The sequence below is a fragment of the Equus quagga genome, chromosome 8 (assembly GCF_021613505.1).
Source record: "Equus quagga isolate Etosha38 chromosome 8, UCLA_HA_Equagga_1.0, whole genome shotgun sequence".
NCBI lineage: Eukaryota > Metazoa > Chordata > Mammalia > Perissodactyla > Equidae > Equus > Equus quagga.
This window is the reverse complement of record NC_060274.1, coordinates 106,776,488-106,797,389: the sequence shown is the minus strand read 5'-3', so window position 1 is coordinate 106,797,389 and position 20,902 is coordinate 106,776,488. Positions and strand designations below refer to the sequence as shown.

The 20,902-nt window shown below is 37.2% G+C and overlaps 1 protein-coding gene across 1 annotated transcript in view; it reads left to right on the top strand.

The window, feature by feature from the left end:
• GRM8 (glutamate metabotropic receptor 8) overlaps positions 1 to 20,902 on the top strand; it is a 718,399-nt gene that overhangs the window by 293,637 nt on the left and 403,860 nt on the right. The gene's annotated exons all lie outside the window — the stretch shown is intronic.

Below are 20,902 nucleotides of genomic sequence, written 5' to 3'. Positions count from 1 at the left end.
TTATTGTAGCAATCCAGGTGAGGACTAAGGAGGGCTTGAATGAAGAGAAGCGGGGGCAGACTTAAGAGGGATTTTTGGTTTGAAATAGCAGGACTCAGTAACACGTCGAATGAGGGCAATTAAGCACAGTGAGGAGTCTAGGATAATTGCCAGCATTCCATCAAAGATATTGCTGCAAAAATCTCTCCATGGGTGAAAGACTAGGTTAAATTATATCTATAGTCCTTTTAGGACTATGGGTCATAATTTAAAATTTTATTAACTTTCAGGACTCTAGGCAGCTGCCACTAATTATCATAAAATATAATGAAGCTGACACTTAACATCTACGAAGTATAGTGGGATATCCTTTTTCAGATATTACATTAGCAAAACATTAAACATATAATATTCAATATTGGCAAGGCTGCCTTACAATCATAAATTGCTTGTAACAGTATAAGTTGATATAAATCTTTTGGAAACAATTTGGTAGTATGTACCACAAGTTATAAAGCACGTATAAATATATTCTCTTTGCCATGAAGTTATATCAAGGATATTCTTCAAAAGAAGAAAAGAGGTATATTAAGGAAGTATGCATTGCAGTGGTTTTTAGACCTGTGAAATATTGGTCATGACCTAAATGTTCAAGAACAAGGAGAAGACTGAGTAAAATTGGTTATGTCAATTCCTTGGAAGGTTGGCTAGCTAAGGAAATGGTGACTGTCAGTACTGTACCAGGAACTAACGTGTGCTAAGACTTAAACCACATCTTTTTGCTTGAAACCTGGTGTTCTTTCAGCTGCTTCTCTTGCAACAGCATGGAAGAATACTAACAATACAATGCTCAGTAGAAAACCAAACACAAAAAGCATAAGCACATTAATAAAAACTGATGATTCTGGGTTTGTGTGGATAAAGACTGAAACAAATCCTGGTATTTTTTAATCCTAGGATGGTAAGGTGCTGGGCAATATTCTTTTCCATTTTTTTTTTAGACTTTTTTACATTTTTGTGCTATGATGCCACAAGTGATATTTTAACAATTATAAAAATAAAAAATAAAAAAACAGTTTTATTTTGGTTTCCAGATTTGTATTGTTTAGGTCTTCAGCTTTTCCACAAGATTGCTTGTTATTATCCTTCCCAATTTAGAAGAGTTAGATATTTAATAATAGAACACATATGCAGCAATTCTAGTACTGCATTCTGCTTCCTCAAAATTCATTCAGCACCAATTTCACAGAAGCCCACCTACACTTTTTGAGCTATTTAATTTTTCACAGTTTTGTGCCTGTGTTGTGCTATAGCACCCATGCAAAAATATATTGAATGCTAACCATTCTGCAGGAAAATAGATGAAATGTATGCTATGAGCTCTAAAAATGATGAACCAAATGTTATTTTGGATATTTTTCACACTTAATAATAATAAATGGAAAACAGGAGGAAAATGTTCCTGTATTTGAGGTCTTGCTGTTCTCTTATGTCACATACCACCCGAAGTTAAGAACCATCTTCATTTCCTCCAAATGCTGTAGCCTCTTCTCCTCTTAACCTACTTTTCTCCTTTTCTCACATAAATTGTGATTATGTGATTTGCCTACCTGACTCCCACAGACATTTGCTGGAGACCTATTTTCCTGGAGTACTGTGAAGTAGCATTTATTTGGCTATGGATTTGGTCCTCATAAAAGGCATTGACCTCTTTTTCTGTCTTTTTCCTCATTAAAGTTCTCACATAAATTGTAAGCTCTGAGAGGCCCCCATGTCCATTAATTTCCTTTGCACAATGCTATGTCCAATTAGAACCTGATAAGAACCTGGTCCTTATTGACACCATCAATGTCTAAGAAGATTAGTGAATTTTTTTTCTAAAAAAAGAAAAAAAGATAAATCACACAGATGTCATTTCAATGGGACAAAAAAACAAGGAGAGAAAGGTAATATCATCCTTGTGAGGATTGTGGATATGAGTTGGTAGAGGGTGAGAAAAACTTGTTACTGGAAAACAATCTAACAACCTGATTTCACATAAATCACTATATCTGGGACACCCATGAAACCCAGAGGGATTATGCAGTATAATCCCTGTTGTACAGTGACATAATGCAGGAAAAGAATTTAGCACTTTTTGAGTTACACGACTGTTGCCAATTTTATGCCCAAGTAATGTTAGAAAATCCATGAGATTTAAAATGAATATTTATTATTTGGTATTAAAATGAAGGAATGACTTATGAATCCAATACCTTTTATTTCTTTCACCCCTTGGATCCCCAAATCTCTGAAAATCAGGATCTGGTCTCTCATCCCCCAATGCCTGGGGTACAGTGCTCAGCATGAAGCATTTCTCCCCATGGCTGCTGTTTGATTCTCCTTCATCCTGTGTAACTGCTGAGGGCGAGGGGCCTCTTGTTCACCACGTGGTCTAAAGGCAGGCAGCCCATTCGTTATTGGAAAGGAAATCACTGCAAATCTTTTCTGGAGAACTGTGAGGTACAAATTAATTCCCAGTGCTTCAATGTACGACATATATTAAAGAACGCATGTAGATGTATTCGCATCACAGATTATTGAAATCTGTGATTTATTTCCCACATGGGATTCATCAAGGTTCATTTCTGGATGGATTAGCTCAAATTTTGCCAGTAAGCTTCTTCATCCCTTCTCATATCTTCCTGAAAGCACCCTTGCCAGGACTTCAAACTCTATCTGGAGGGGTTCAGATGACAGCCACTGGTATATTTCCCACTCCCGCCCTCTCCTGTGATACACTATTGAACACCTACCAAAGTTACCATAAACTCAGGTATCTGATATCCGGAATACTAGAGTAACCTCCACCAATGCCCACAGCTGCAAAGCCCCACCTCTGGGTCCTCCTGTGTTCCCCTCTACCCTGCAGCCATTTTGCCCATAGGGCTTCATTCCTTTGCAGTCCTTGAAATGCTCAAATACAATTACCTAATTATGTTCTTATGTGAGAGAACTCTTATTTTCTTTATTGTAACAATGAACATTATATTAAATTTCAGGCAGTATCCTGATAAAGTGTCAATTGTGATTTTGTTTAAGTGATAGTTCTTTTGTGTCATTAAAACCAATTACTGATATATCTGAGAAGAATCTTTAGAGTTTGGATATGAAACAACTTACGGACAGGTTAGCTTTGACTGAGATGAAAGTTGATGATTTGAACTCTGACAAGGTGGGTTGCCATGTTGTTCTTATTAACTATTATTTTTGTCAATATACATTATCATCTGGGTTTTGTTCCCAAGAAGATTAAACAAGCATCTTTTATGCCACCAAAGAACAAAGAAAATAAACAAAACCCCGATTAGATAAGATAGTACAAGCACAGGCGTAAAGATGCAGAAACATTTTTAAGAGAACCCAGTTACAGAAGATGCTTCCCTTAATAGATATGATTAAAATCATCTTGCCATCTTTAAATTCTTTTGTTCTTCCTACTTGATGACTTTAAAAAGCAGAGCCCCAAGCATGTATTTTACCTAAGTGATATTGTATATAGTTCAACTAGTCTTAAAAAACAGCAACCACCACCCCCTCCTCCTACTTTTGAATCTTGATCCTCTAGACTGTTTGTTTTCGACTCCTTTCGTTGTTTTTCTGGTATTTGTCTCCATATTTCCACATAACATGTTTATGCTGCTATCTTGCTTTTTCAGCTTTCATCTTTGTTGTCTTTCTACTAAGGAAGATAATGATTTAACTCCCCACCATACACAAATTGCACATGTATGTGCATTTAGACACGCATACACTTCTCCTCCATCCTTCCAGTAGGATTGTGTCACAATTTTGGTCCAATTAGTATTCAGTGTTTGTATTATCATGACGGTGCACATGATGTCACAATTGATCTAGATAGGGTAATAAAATAACATTTCTTTTTATACACATTTTGTTTTTCCTGGAATCACTAATTCCTTGCTTTGTCATAAACTTGGTTTCCTTATATCAATTATGAATTCATCCTCAAATTCTGGCTGAACTGTTCATATTCCTTGAGTACATCCAAACACATCAAACAGGCCATAAATTCTGTTTCTTTTTTCTTGGAGATACTTCTGGAGTCTCCCATCTTCCTGCTCTAATCTGGACTGAATGATCGGTAGACCAGTAGCATGGCTGTCAATTCTGGCCTGCCTTCATCATCACTTTGAAAAATCCCTTTACCTTCCGTGTGTTAGAGTACCTGTTCCCTGGATTCGGAGTCTTCCTCTTTCTTGTTTCCTTCCTTGTTTGGATGGTGTACATCCTTCAGAAACTTCCTAAAAAGGGTGCATGGGAGGTAAATATTTGTTTTGAGATTTTTTGGTGTCCAAAATAGACTTATTTTACCCACACACTTGATTTACACTTTGGCTGGTTTTATGCTGGTCTAGAATAAAACTCATCGTTCCTCATCATTTTGAAGGTGTCGTTCTGTTTTCTTCTTGCTAGCAGTACAGCCATGGAGAATCCTGAGGCCTTTCTGAGACCTAATCCTTTTTCTGTAATCTCTTGTTACTCTCAAATGTTTTAAAATTTTGTGCTAGTGTTCCCTCATGTGGGTCTTTCTCCCTCCTCTTCTTTCCCTTTTCTTTTTGCTAGGCATTTGCTAGGCATTTTTGATTAAAAAACTCATGTTCTTCAGTTCTCAGAAATATTCTTTAATTCCTTTGGCAATGGCCTTCCTTTATTTTCTTTTTGAGACTTCAGAATTTGAATGGTGAACCTCCTGAATGAACTCTCTAATTTCATGAGGATTTTTCATTTGTTTTACTTTCTAAAATGTTTCTTCAACTTTCTCTCATATCTTATGTATTGAGGTATTTCTATCTCGCTTATCGTTTTTAATTTCCAGGAACTTTCTTTTTCTCTGAATGTTCCTCTTTTTATAGCCTCCTGTTCTTTTTGTGTGGACATAATGTCTTCTCTCTGAGAATATTAATATTCTTGAAGTCACCTACTTATGTCTTGTTTCTGTGTCCTCTGAGTCTATCGCTTCTGTTTGGTGTGAAGTTAAGAGTGTGGTGCTGACGTTCTGTTTGGAAGCTTGGGAAGGTGGCAAGGTTCCCTGACTGGTGGCTTTACTTGGACGTGAGCAGATAGACTTGGTTATTTAGTTGGGAGACATTCATATAGGAGTATCATTATGTCATTATCCTTTGGCCAATTTCTCCAAAGAAGACTCTTCCAATTGCCTGCCTGGGAGATGAAATTTAGGCTGCTGAAGTCTAGGTGCTAAGCAGGGAAGGGGGACCAGGGACTCCCCGTTCAGCTTGTAGGCTTTTGCTTTATAGACACTTGTTCAGTCTTCAGCTGTGTCTGGTGTCCTTGAGTTCATCCTCTACAGAAAGTGACAGTGATCTTCTGTGCAGAGGGACTGGCATTGGAGGAAGAGACTTAAAAAGATTTTCACACAATTCTGTTTTCAACCCCATCTTCTAGAGTTTCTGGAGGCTTCATTTCCAGGGCCTTCGTGGTGTCGGGTGGAGTGACTGCTTTGTTTCTGTTGGCATCAGCCCCATCCCCATCCCTTGTGGGCTTCTACTTCAATTTTTTCTCCTCTGGTAAGTCAGTTACAACTTGGTCATCATCTGCTTTTAAGCTTTCAAAATGCTGATAAGATTTCTTTCCTGTTTTCCCCATTTTATACTCAACAATTTAGTTGAATATTGGTAGGAAGGGGAGATAAACAAAGGTGTTCTATTTTCTGTGCTTACCCCGACTCCAGGCCACACAACAGTTCTTTTTCGTTGCTACTGTCTTGTTAGTGTTATGTTAACAACTGGACAGAAGTAATTGGAAGGGTGCTGCATCAGGTGACCTGTCATCACTTTCTGGTTTTCGAAAGGGAGAGGGTGCAGTAAGAGAAGAGAAAAGGAAAGGAAGAAAAGGAAAGTGGAGTAGGATAAAGAAATAAGAGAGGGAAATTCAAAGATGAAAGGAGAAGGGAGACTATTATTGAAAAGTGAAATAAAACTCTTAATGGACAAATCAGCATGGAGATATCTCCCTCTTCTTCCTGACTCTGCCTACCCCTCGCTGGCATTTCATTTTTATTGAACTGACAAGAAATGACCGTGCTTTGACAAACTGGTCTCCAGACCCCGAGCACCTGACTGAGGCTCTGATGCTCTTATAAAAATTAGTTTTTAAGTTACCCAGTCATGCTCTGACTCATGAAGCCAGGCTTCATAATTTTGAATTGGATAAGTTTTCTTGTGTATCCTCTAGTTCTTCTCTTGTAGACTTAAAAAAAAAAAAGATTTATTGTATTTTACATGATGTTCTATTCTCATATTAGAACTTACATAATTCACAGTACTCTTGGGAGGCAGCATATGTGGTATATTCATAGAAACATAAAACGTTGGAATTCAAAAGAATCTTGAGATCATCCTGTCAAGCACTCTTCTTTTTACAAATGAGGAAACTAATGGCCACAGAGGCCAAGTGACCGCCCAGGGTCATCCAGAGGGAACATGTGTATGATCCAATGTAAGGAAGAGAAAATTATATCAAGTCACGAGTGAATTTGTTGTTATGAAGATAGAACTAGTGCTTCTGTCATACTATTCATATTTCAGGATTTTTTTTCACAAGCCAAACTGCTTTTCATTTTATAGATATTCACATGCTATTAATGGTTAAGGTATAATGCATTTGTAAAGAGAATGAGTTTTATCTGGAAGTCACTGCATGAACAGAAATTATATCACAGAAATTTATGAGGTAACAAATTGTTATCCTTTTGGCATTTGCAGTTCTGATCCGTTTTCATTTTTGTGCTTGGATGATGTTGAGATTATTGAAGGCTTAAGGGTTTTTCTAAGAACCCTCCTTAGGTATACGATATCATTTAGCGCAAAATGTTATAACACACCTGCCAAATTTCCTATAAACTGAGGATGTAGAACTTTCTTGGTTTCAGTGAAAGAGTGTTTGATAGTGAATCTCTAAATGATGCAATCTTGCCCTGGCATGTACATCTTCACAGTTTGCAAAAATAGGACTAAATTTTTTTAAAACTAGTCTCACAAGTTCTGGCATGTAACAATGAAATAAATAACTTCATGTATATAGCTGGTTGATTAGTTGTGATTAAAATTTATTGAACCCAACTGAAATCCTTGGTTCTTTGGAATGAGGGTTTGCTATTTCTCCTTCCAGTGGCCATTTTAATGGTTATTTAAATTTTTTTCTCTGTGTTCTCTTTACCCCAAGAAGTCATCTGTTTCTTATTGTGAAAAAATGAAAAATTAAATCATCTTTCGTAAATAAATGCAGGGTGTTTATTACATCATATTTAAGTTACTAATGATGATCACCTTTTCACGGGAAATACCAAACTTGTCTGCTGACTGGTAGTACCCATTAGAAAAAGATTTTGCTGGTTTCTGGCTAAATCAATCATGAGCTTGCTTCTGAAATATTTTCTGACTTGTTGATCCTGGTGTATATCAACGTACCCCACTTTTTATGCTTTTCATGCTTCTCTGACCATGTATTCCCATGGTCACTGGCAGGAGCCAGTGAATTGTATTCATAGTTACTCAACTCCATTCTCTTGGTCCCATGTTCCTAGGCTACCTTGTATTATAGCATTTCTCACACCAAATTGTAATATTTGTTTACATATTGTGTTTTTTACTGTGAGTTTCTCAAGACCAGGGACTGTGTCTTCTTATTCATTTTTGTAACTCTAGATTCCAACAAAGCTATCAGCATGTCATAAGAGCTCAGTTAATGCTCTGTGAATGATGGTGGGCATGCCTGGGTTTATGGGGAATAGAAGAGTACAGGACACTCTTTTGAGAGGATGTTAATGAATAAAATTCCTTCCCAACCTGAACTAAACCAAAAAGCATTTTTCTAAATTATTCAGTCCTGATAGTATAAAACTTTGGAGTTCATGTTTTGATTATACTACCTTACTGTTGATGCTGTGTTTAATTATGTGTATCGGGGAGATTTAATGACCAAGGAGACAATTATTGAGATGTAATAGCAATGTGCAATGAGTATACTTGGCTTTTAGGATTAAGTTCACAAGGTCTGCACTTGACTACTTCCTACCTGTGTGATCTTGGGGAGAGTTTCTTCAATATAAAAAGTTTATAATGTTTACCATACATATCCAATAGAACTGGGATATTATGAGGGTAAAAAGAGACATTAAAGCATGGTGAACTAGCGTTCAATATGTCATTATTTTTATTATTTTCTTTGTTCTAAAATTGATTTTTCGTTAAGGAAAAGGTAACAGAGCTAATTTCTTTTGTGTATGAGGGGTTTCTTGTATCTCAAGTTACCAATCGTCCTCTAATTTTGAGTAAAATCTAGTCCAAAATTTATTTTAATGAGTCGTTTAAATACCTACAACTGAACAGCAAGAAAACAAATAACCCAATTTAAAAATGGTCTAAGTACTTGAGTAGATATTCCTCCCAAGAAAACAAACAAATGGCTACTATGTATGTGAAAAGGTACTCAACATCACTAATCACCAGGGAACTGCATGTCAAAACTGTAATGAGATATCACTTCACACCTTTTAGGATGGCAATTACCAAAAACAAACAAACAAACAAAAAACAAACAAACAGAACAAGTATTGGCAAGGATGTAGAGAAATTGGAACCTTGTACCCTGTTAGTGGGAATATAAAATGGTACAGCCATTATGGAAAACACTGTGGAGATTCCTCAAAAAAATTAAAAATGGAACTAACATGTAATCCAGCAATCTCACTTCTGTGTACTTATACAAAAAACCTGAAATCTGAATCTTGAAGAGATATCTATATGCCCATGTTCACTGCAGCAGTATTCACAATAGTCAAGATATGCAAACAACCCAAATATCCATTGACAGATGAAGGGATAATGTGGAATATAGATACAATGGAATGTTATTCAGCCTTAACAAAGAAGGAAATCCTACTATTTGTGACAACATGGACTAACCTGGAGAACGTTATGCTAAGTGAAATAAGCCAGTCTAAGAAGGACAAATGGTGTATGATTCTACTTATATGAGATATCTAAAAATAGCTAAATTCATAGAAGCAGAGAATAGAATTTTGGTTGCCAGGGGCTAGAGGGAGGGGCAAATGGGGAGTTGTTGTTCAATGGGTATAAAGTTTCAGTTATGCGAAGTGACATCACACTATTACATACTTAAAATTTTGTTGAGAGGGTAGATACCATGTTAAGTGTTCTTACCATACACACACACACACACAAAATGGGCACAAGGAAACTTTTGGAGATGATAGATACATTTATTACCTTGATTTTTGTGATAGTATTATAGGTATATATGTATGTCCAGACTCATCAAATTGTATCCATTAAATAAATACAGTTCTTTTGTATATCAATTACACTTCAATAAAGCTGTTAAAAATTTTTTTAAAAAAGAGTTTTTTAAATGATTTAAATGTAAGATGGCTTGTTATCAAAAACATGTCTATTCACTCTCCTCCCTTTTTAGTTCTATTTGAATCCAAGAAGTTAAATATATAACTGTATTTTTAACCTTTTTACATCTCAAACACATAGATCAAATCCTGCTGTGGAAAATGATCTTGCATTACCTAGAGAAACACTACAAGTACTTGCATTTGCCTGAAGACTGAGTTTTTAAGTGCTTTTCGTGCTTAGTTTTGTTCTCTGAAGTCCATTTCCTAGTTTAGTTACTACTAGTACATTGGTTGTGGTGCAATGCTTGCTCTAAAGAGTTATCTCCCTAAAATAATAATGATCTTTTAGCTTCAGTTCCTTCCTCCTTAAATCCAGAATGTCAGCCCTCTCTGAGTACCTGTTGAAAGTGCTGCTTTGAGTAAAGACCACTGGTTGAAAGCCAAAATATAGCAGAATTCAGGTAATGCTGATAAGTAGAATAAGACGTTACTTGGATGCTGGATAGAAGAATGCTCATGGTTTGCAAACTCTGCTAACTGCAGTTGGGATACTGTTAAGAGTGTCCTATTTGCAGAAGGTATTTGGAAATGACTTTTACGTTATATATGTATAGATACGTATTTAGGTAGATAAAAGATGCTTTGCCTTTTTCTGAATGATGGTATTTTTAATACATGGATAGGCTTATTATCTCTTTATTAGATCATTCTACTATATCATGAAATAGGAGCTTCTTATTCATTCACTTATTCATCACACACACATCCAATGAGTGCCCACAGATATCAACTTCACTAGACTTTAAGGATATACTGGGATGTGAGCTCTGCGAAGTCTGGGGCCCTCTCTATATTGTTCACAAGCTATCTGCTTGTATCTAAAAAGCATCTGTCATGTAGTAGGTTCTCAATAAATATGTATTAGAAGATTGAAGAAGGGTAGATGCCACGAATGTCCTCCCTCCCCCTCACTAATTTAATGGATGTAATTCTGTAATGAATTCCTAATCTGTAAATGAATTACTAATTTCTAATCTGTAACTATAATGGGCTTAATTCAAAGTCCAATACTAATTTCTTTTCTAGTCCAGAATAGGTAAGAAATTTAAACAATGCTCACTTTGATTCCAATAGTCTTTGGCATAATGGTTTTCCTGGGCAATGGGCTGGAAAATATGAAATTTCTCTTGTCTCAGAGAGTCTGTTCATATTGGGCATTTGAGCATTTACAGGGAGTTAGTTTTATCTTTTGAAACCTTCCTGTCATGTTGTTGGCCTCAGTATCTGGGCAGCTACTTTGAAATGGCAAAAACAAACAGACAGACAAAGCACAATCAAAATCCCAAAACACTGCAAAAATAGTACTCATAAAATAATCCAAATAAATACAAATACAGACAACACATTAGTAAAACTTACTTAAACCCAGTCAAGTGCTCCTTCTCCAACCATTCCTAACCCCACATTAGCTTTCTTGACCCTGCAGAGAATCCATTTTTTGCCCAACTCCAAAGATCCTTCTGGTTTCAATGGTTGGCTCTCTAGTTTCTGCTCTTGTTCCTGTCCTCTTCTCTTTATTCCCCCACATCATTTCTCTTCCCACTCTCTCCTCTTCCTGGTTTCCTTCTTTTATTTTCTTGCTTTCTTTCTTTCCCTGAATCTTCCCCACCTATTGTATCCACGTTTCCCCAGACATTTCCAGTTTTCAGGAGTGCGAAGAGACAACACCTCAGAAGTTTAGTTCTGGCCTGAGGTGGGCACAAGTTTCTCTTCAAACTATAGAATCTTCTGCAGTTAACATTCCCATTGACTGGACTCTTACTAAGAGTTATTATCCTGTGCACATTTGGGGAATGAAATTTGAATGTCTAGAAATAATAGTATGGGTGAATATTGTTGGTGAAAGTGGGTTACCATTTCTGTTTGGGGTTTGTCAATTTTGATTTTAAACAATTTACAACTAACATGTATTTTCTGAGGAATAAATTAATCTGTTGAGTGCTTATTTAATCCCTTCTCAATAACCCATTTGGAAGATACTAACATCCCCTCAATCTTCAGATGAGGGGCAGAGGCACAGAAAAGTCACATAACTTACCCAGCATCACATAACTATTAAGGGCCAGGATCTGAAGCTAGGAAGTCTAGCTCCAGAGACAACATTTGTAACCACCATACCACTCTGTTCCTCTGAGCAGATGTTTGGATCTGTGATGACTTGTGGCAGAGCTAGAATGCCTAGTATGTATGGACGCTGACCCTGTGAACCTACCCCAGCCCAATCTATCTCCAGAGCATCAGCATCTGATGATGCCGATCATCAGATCAGGGGTGGGAGAGGGGCTTTCTATGCTAGTCCTTTTCATACTGGATTGTCCCTATTGCCACTTTTCAGGGGACACATAGGGGAATAGCATTTGGCTCCATGCCTCTTCTGTACCAGGAGTTTCACTCCCTCATTTTATTGCTTTTCAGAGTCCCTTTAAGAGTCCACATGGCATTTGATAGAGGAAAAAGCATAAAACGTTTGGGGTGGGGGAGAATGAGCACAGGTTTAAGTGCAATTTTGCTGTTAATCCATGTTGTTAAAGATAACACTTTTTCTTTACTGTGATGTGCGAGATAAATCTTCTCTTTCACAAAGTGCACTTTAAGCTGACAAATGTACACAGTTTCATCATGTTGTTCACTTTTTGCTAAGTCCCAGTTGTACACCACATAAGGAGGTGAAAATACTGTTACAAGAGGCGTGATTACACTTATTTGAACCTTAGAACAAATTTTACTCAACTACCACTAAAGGACCAATTACATCAGGCCAAATTGTTATTTTACTTATGTTTCCCGAAAGATGGAAAGAAATGATGCCAAGGGTAATTAGGGTGGAGAGTTGTCATTTATAATAAGAAATATATTTTTGATCTTTTTCCCCCATTTCTGGCACAGAGTTCCTAAAACCCTTGGAATTTCCAAAGTGGTGAAAGAGATTTAGGTGTCTTTTGTTATGTTAATGAGGTGCCTTTGGGAAAGCCCTTAGGTAACCTAAGGTGGGGAGCTGGTTGCCAGGAGAACCAACTAGTGATTAGAGGGTCAGAACTTTCAATCCCACATCCCAACCTCTGGGGAGGGGAGGGAGGCTGGAGATTGAGTTCAATCATCAATGGCCAATGTAATCAATCAGGCCTATGTAGGGAAGCTTCCACAAAAACCCAAAAGGACAGAGTTGGGAGAGCTTCCAGGCTAGTGAACACATGGAGATTTGGAGAGAGTATTGCACTTGGAGATGACATGGAAGTTCTGTGCCCATTCCCCATATCTTGCCTTATACATCTCTTCCATCTGGCTGTTCTTGAGTTATATTCTTTTATAATAAGCCACTAATCTAGTAAGTAAATGAGTTTGCCTGAGTTCTGTGAGCTGCTCTAGCAAATTAATCAAACCTAAGGAGGAGGTCTTGGGAACCTCTGACTTACAGCCAGTTGGTCAGAAGTACAGGTAACAACCTGGGCATGTGACTGGCAGCTGTCCACGGTGAGGGGGGAGCGGCCAGTCTCATAGGACTGAGGCCTTAACCTGTGGAATCTGACACTGTCTCTGGGTAGATAGTGTCAGAATTGAGTTGAATTGTAGGACACCCAGTTGGTATCCAGAGAACTTCTGGATGGTGAGGAGGAAAGCTCTCCCCCACAGGAATTGGAATTGGGATCTGGACACTTTTTAGAGTTTGTGTGTTTCTATTTTCTTTAAGGAAAAACAAAAACTGGTTATTTGGTTTTGCTCATTGCTATTATCTGAAGGTGCATACATGAAAAATAAGCAATGGTTGACTGACTAGATTACATTTTTATTAGGTCAAAAATGGTCAATTATAGGCAATTTCTTATGATCAACCAAGAATTTTGACCAACCGTTTTTACCAATAGTCTAGTCATTCTCCTTAACAATTGATAAAAATGGTAATTTTGTTGATTTTTTATGCACCAAAACCAAAGTCTGTCATGCAGATGTAACAAGTTATACAAACAAAAATTTGATCTGATTTACTTAGAACTTAACTTGAAATTGTGAACTAACTTGAGACGTTGTTAATAATCATATTGTTTAAAACAATCATATTTAATATTCTATACATAGCTTTGTACATAATTTCATTCCTAATAATTTAATCCTCCTCTATTTCCATCACAGTTGGAACTTGGTCCTGTGACACCGTTTCTTGATTTATTTTTCTCCTTCTACATTATTAATAGAGATTTTATTCTTAAAAATAAGCAACAACCAACAACACCGTTCTTTATCTTTTCAGATTGCTTTCACAAAACTTCTCTATTGAAATACCAGGGAGTTTTATGATCTTAGTTCTCTTATTGAGCTGGCTACAATTCCCATTTTGTACTGTTTGTATAGATTGCCTTTCTTTGTGCAATAGTCCCCTCTGAAGAGGAGTTTTGAATTTAAACAATAAAATTTTATTAATTATTTGACTGTACTATCATTTCAGAGATATAATATCTTTGTTCTCTATAAATTTTAGTTTGTATATATGATGAGTCTTCCTTCAGATCCCCATTCAGTGAAGGACCTGTTGCCTTTGCCTTGAAGGGTTGCCTTGAAGTCTGCAGAGTGCTGCCTTGCCAATGTCTCTTCCCCTCTTACCAGGATGGCCCACATCCAATGACTGATTGATGTAGGGGTATAATAGCGTGGGCTTCTTGAACTAAATCAGAACACCTCTGGAGACCATTCTAGTCTCAATGCTCCCTGGGGTGTTGGGAATTTGTCACTGGGCCACAGCCAGCTGGACTTCTCCTCTGCCCAGCCTTGCTTCCTTCTTTGGCTCTCTATAGGGTGGAGGCCAAGGGTGAATATGATGCGTCTCAAACTCTTTCTGGGGGTCTGCTTCCTGGGGAGCCCAACCTGCAACAGTATTGTCTCAGGCTTTAGAGTCCAGCCTGTTAATAATCAATAGGCAAATGTTTAAATGAAACAGAACATGTGGTTGTTTCCACAACAACTTTTGCTTCTTAATAGTTGACACCATTAATAGTTTAATAATTTTTACCATACTATTATTCTTTTAAAGAATTAAATTCTAATTTTCAACTCAGATTTTTGAAATTCTTATGGATTCCCTTTGAAAGGAGACTTGGGTACTTAGGGTAGGAATTGAGGGGGTCGGGGCGGAGAATGTAAGTAACTTTTCCCATTCTCTCATATTGAAATCTCTCATATTCTCTCATATTGAAATTGCCCCAGTCACATCATGATGGCTAATAATAGGTGAAAAGTGAACTCTAGTCATTTAGTGGCATAGACATGTGGGCAAGTAGCACTTCTTATTATTTAGGATGTTTGATAGTATTATACAAAGAATGCACAAGGGTTCAAGAATATGATCTGTTAACAATCCCACGTTGTAGATGTGAATATCAACTATCTCTCCTCTCAGGCTTGGTGATGAGGCTTCTCTGGTCATGATTGTTATACTATTAACAATAATAATGTACCACGTTTGTATAGACCTTTATCATTTTACTCTTTTTAATTTAATTCTCTTCACGCCCTTGGGAGATAGTTACTATGAACCTTGTCACAGAGATACGGACACTGAGAGCTGGGAGACTTGTTCAAGGTCATACAGGACCCACTCTCAGGTCTTCTGACACCAAGTCTGTTTTCTTTCTCACTCCAACATCTTTCTGCACTAGCAAACCAACGCATACGAATAAACTTTTCATCTCTCAGACCGGAGACCTCAGGCTACTCATCCATGAGTCTTGGCTTTCTAAAGAGATAAAAATTATGAGTGGAATTGTTTACAAATTTGCTCTGGTATCAATAAAAGTCAATTATTGTGCCACACTACAGATGAATAAAGTAAGGCCAAGGTGATATTCTGTTTCATAGTACTCTGATAAAAACCATTTTGGAAGGCAGAGCCCATTTCAGTGGCAACTTCCTCTGAGTTGTCATGGTCCAAATTTTTTTACTTCTTTTATGCCATTTATTTTTAAACATTTATTTACATGCATCGTTCTGTTTCCTTACTTGACTGAGAGGTGTTTGAAGGCAAGACTGTCTCATTTCTTTTCTCTATACCACCAATACCTCTTACAGGTCTTGAATTTTTTCATCCAACAAATATTTGTTCAAGTTTCTGTGTATCAAGCACAGTGCTAGGTGATGGTGCTATGATGGTAAATGTGAAAGACAAGATTCAGTAGTCATGGAGCTTATAGTCTATGGTGAGAAAAAAAAAAAGATAAAATTAAAAAAATACAATTATTGTGGTTGCTACAGTGCAAAGGTGAAGTGGAGCACTAGAGACCTCAGGAAAGTCTTCCTGAGGACATAATTTACAGGGACAATTGTAACGTTTTTTGTTGTTGCTGTTTTGTTTTATAGGAGGCTTTAAAAAAAAGTCTATATATTTTTATTTTTTTGGCATTATAATTTTTAACAAACTTTACTGAGGTATAATTAATTTTGTTATATTTTTTAATTGATTTTTAAATTTATTCATTTTTTTAATTTATAAAGTGATAAAAGCAATTGGAAAGTTTTGAGGGTAGACTGGTTATATACTGAAGAAGTTTGTCAGTTCTATAATCTGCAGGAGTTCTAAGTATCTTAATTAAGTTCTTAATACTCAGTAGAAGTACTGTATTTGTGTAGCTATCCATTAGATTTATAAGGGGCAACCTGCTGGGTTTTTTAAATGGGTCTTTAAATTTGCTTTATCCTATTTGTCAATCATTTTTATCCGCTAAACCATTAAGCAACAGGTATAGTCAATTATGGACGGGCAGGATGATGGAAGATGTCTACACTTGGAGTCAGATGGATCTAGCTTTGAATCTGGGTTCCAGGCTCTTGCTAGCTGTTGATACCCCTGTTTCTCAGTTTCCGCATCAGAAATATGGTGCTAATACCAACCTTAGAGTACTGCCAGTAGGACCAGTGAGGTATCATAGAGCGAATGAGACTGCCCAGGAGTGATCGTGTGTGTTGTAGAGTATATTTAAAGTGTTCAGTTTAACAAATGATCTTTTAATTATCGTTAAATAAGAGAAACCTACACAGGCAAAGAAATCAGATGGGAAATTTTAGAAAGCAGCCAATTATAAATTCCTGCATACAACATTCTTTTCCTAAGCACGAAGCTTTAAAAATTACTTCTTGCAGACCTGGGCACACCTGCAGAATAGGAAAGTAAGTGTCCCTTGACTTATACACCGTAAGTACTCTTTCAGAGTGAGATATGGAAAAATAGATGCAATATCATCTTCTTTGATGGAGGGCAGCTCCTCTTCCTCCTACCTACCCCAGGAGTCTAAATCAAATCAGAGAGTCTCCTTAAAAATTAAAACAATAGATAACAAGTATTGTAGGAAAAAATATCTTTGATTAAGCCTGAATGTTTGACTAAATTTCACTGGTGTTTTAACCACTCTCTAAGAGTATATGATGACTTCTTCTTCTTATGAAGTCATAGGACTGTTTTGGGGGATGACGCCATTTATTACTGCATTTTGATACATCTTATGCTGTTATCTTTCAACCTTAGATAACTTTACATCCTTATCTGGTTTTTCTTGTGTGTACATCTTGTCATTCACTTATAAGACTGCTGAGAACAGGCAATCTTTGAATGTCTGTAGCTCCTGAAACATAGTAGACTTGAGTGCTTATGAATGGATTAACTGTCTGACTTTTTGACTGATGTGAAGAAAAGAAGTGTGAATGAGTTTCAGGGCTAAGAAAAGAATCCTAATCTTCTAAATCCAATCATTTGAGAAGTAATACAGTCCATGAATGAATAAAATATCCATAAGGCATCAAACAGCAAAATGCCATGCAGAGCAGTTTCTCTGTGTGTTCAGCTGGAATAAATTAATTGTGCAGTCCCTCTTTCAAGGAAAATACAAATTGACTAGGCTGACAGATATAAGGTGAGGTAGAGGAATAAAAAAATATGAAATGGATTGAGGTTATGTAAAAGTCCAACCTAACTAACAGCTTTGTACAAACAAAATATTCAATAGATCCTTAGGGAATGAATAAATCAGTGAATTCAGACTAAACCATATGTCTGGATTGCCTGTTTGCCTCATCTGTAATGGTCCTAATAAAATTTTTCTAGCCTTCATTTCTTCTGGCTATGGAGTCAGTAGTAATCCCAGAATGATCCTTAGGCTATGGCATGACTTTAATGGGATGCTTAGGTAATCATAGCAATTTAATTAAAAGGGCTGTCATATTTTGAAACAGCTATTGTTCCCTAGAGAGTGTTACAGTTTTCGTCTGACATTTCTACAGTTACCTAAAGCCTCCACTCACCATAGTTTTTTGTTTGTTTGTTTGATTTTTAAAGACATTATGCATAGTCTTCAACTCGCCTCTAGACTTTATCTCAAAAGTTTTCTCCTCAAAATAGGTGATCACTCCTTTCCAGTCTCATTCACTAGCCTCTTCTGCAAAGCTAGTGGTTTTTCAGAGCTCTATCATTCACCTTTTCCTATTCTTGATTTAAACACTCCCTCTGAGTGATTGCTTCACTCCCAACACTTCACCTACTTGTCACGTGTCAGCACCTGACAAAACTGATTACATTTCCCTTCCCTCTCCTTAGCTCCAGACCCACTTTTGTAGTTAGATGTTCCCTGGATACTTCAAACACAACCTGTCCTGAATCAGAACCATTCTTTTCTCCCCCACAAACCTGCTCACCCTCCTGCTTTTCCCACTTGTTAAATGGGGGCATTACATAAACTGATCACGAAGGCCAAAACCTTAGAGTCATGCTTAGTAGTTTCCCACTACCTCACTACTTAGAGCAAGTCAGTACAACCTAAATGTATACAATTTGTGCTTGCCAATCATATGTCAGTCAACTACAGAAAAAACAGTACAAAGCCCCATTGATTCTAACGCAGACCTTCTAACAGCTCCATCTGCTTCCCTCCGGATAGTAACATTGTCTTACTCATCACCTCCCATTGCCTGACCCAGTAACTGCCTAACTGGGCTCATTGCCTCCTGTTCTTTCCATTCCAGGTTGCCCTGTACCTCAGCGATCCTCATCCATTGTTTTCCATGAAATGCAACGTTCATAGGCGAGACATACACCTCTGGGCTACCAAAAGATTGAAGAAAGGGAAATACTTAGTGAGGAGGCTAAGTTTAATTATTCATAATCTTTCACAGGCCCTGTACAGTCAGGCCTGACCTGGCCTCTGTCTACCTCTCATCTTTGTACACGCTTCTCTCCCCCTCATTTGTTAACTCCGCTGGCTCTTTCTTGCTTTCTCTTATACTATTATCTCCCTTTCTTCTTCTTTCTGACCTCAGCTAAGTGACACCATTTTAGGGAGGTTTTTCCTGAACACACCTCAATCTAAATTAAATACCCGTGCTCTTCCTCTTAGGACTTGTCATAATTTATAATTGCATGGTTATCATTTTATTTTGTTTTGCATTAAGCCTGTTTCACCTACAATGTTCCTGAACTCTGTGAAGGCAGAGATCATGTCTATTTTATTCACCATTGCATTCACAGCCCCCACACAGAGTCTGGAAGACAGTGGACACTCAATATATATTTACTGAAAGAATGAATCGATCAATGGCACATCAGTAGGGCAGCTAACTACAGGCTCAGGCTGTGGATTATGGGCAATTCCCACTCCTGAAGAGCGTATGGTAAGGTAGTAAGAGTGTTGTTATTTCAGGGATAACTTTGACAGTACTCTAAGTTAAATGAAAATTAAGCCTTCAATACTCTGTCTAGCACTTGTTAGTCATACATTATTGCTACACATATTAAGTCTGTTAACAACACACTGGATACCCATTGTATGGCTACTAGATGTTTCTTCTTTTTTTGTCTACTTGAGGTTTCTTCCTAAAGTATAAAGCTCATCACGTAATTCTCCTGCTTATGAATTTTCAATGAGTTCCCATTGTTTAAAGATCAAGTCCATATTATCTGGCATGTCTAACAAAGTCCTCCTCAAGCTGAGCCTTGCTGTTCTTTCTAACCTTAACCCCAGCTGGTCTTTACCATGGGCCATGATCAAGCAACCTTCTTTCATACCTTGGCCTCTACCAGAAGTGTCCCACTTTTGTCCCTATATGGATGTATATTTGCCCTTTCAAATTTAGCTTTCTCAATCACTTTAGTTCCTTCTTCTGTGCTGCCATTACATGGTATACCCTCTTAATTCAAAAATTTATTACATGTTCTATGATAGTTTATTGGAATGCCTATCTCCCAGACTAGACGGTAACTTCTGGATTAGACTGTGCATTCCCAGTGTCCAGCCCAATGTGTAGCGTATAATGGCACCCAGAAACATTTGGGTGACTGAATGCATTGCCAATTGTTTGGAAGTAAAAATGCCTTTGCCTACTGAAGCAAAGCTATAAATGGTGATTTAATTCTCAACTGACTCAAAAAAGCCTGTTTAAATCAGAATGGTACTGAAACATATTGCTAATATTGCTTTTTCTTCCAGTATTAGAATATGTTATCTCTCTCCTCCACTGCAAGTGAGGAAACCTCTTGCTTCTCTTTCTGTCCCAGCCAAATGGCAAAGATCTTTTATAAACTTTTCTTATTGATCTCTCATTGCTTTAGAAGAAGCCAAAAGAAGAGTTCTTTCTTTCTTTACTGTGATAGTGGGATGGGATTTCGACCATTTTGATTTTCATATGTCGACTCAGGGTTGCATCTTTGGGACTTGCCTGTGTCTCAAAGAGTCTTGAAGACCACTTGTCTCATAACATATTATGCTGATACATAAGAATCTTGCTGCAATACTATGAGCTATAAAATGAAATTAATTTTAAAGGAGGTCTACTAATAAAAGTAGCTAAAGTACCTTCCTGTTTAATAGGTAGTCTCACCTACATGAGATATTCATCATTTTTTTTAATCCAGGCACTTGTCCTTTGACTTATGTTAAATGAATCAAAACAGCCCTTTTTTTTTTTTTTTAAAGATTATTTCTTTTCCTTTTTCTCCCCAAAGTCCCCCGGTACCTAGTTGTATATTCTTTGTTGTGGGTCCTTCTAGTTGTGGCATGTCAGCGTGGTTTGATGAGCAGTGCCATGTCTGCGCCCAGGATTCGAACTGACGAAGCACTGGGCCGCCTGCAGCGGAGTGCGCGAACTTAACTACTCGGCCACGGGGCCAGCCCCAAAAACAGCCCTTTTTCCTACCCCTTGACTCTCATCACACAGTTTGCACTCTTTAGTTTTCTTATAGACATCCACAAAAATAGTGTTTAAACTTGGAGAGAAAAACCAATCCTGATGTATGATTAAGTAATTGATGTAATTTATTTGATATATATATTATAATGCAAATAAATATGGTTGCTTTAGGTGAGAATGACAGATGTTTTGAGGAACAATATCCTGTCCTGAATCATGTGTTTTTATACAGTAGCTAACTTAATTAAGTTGGTTAATTAA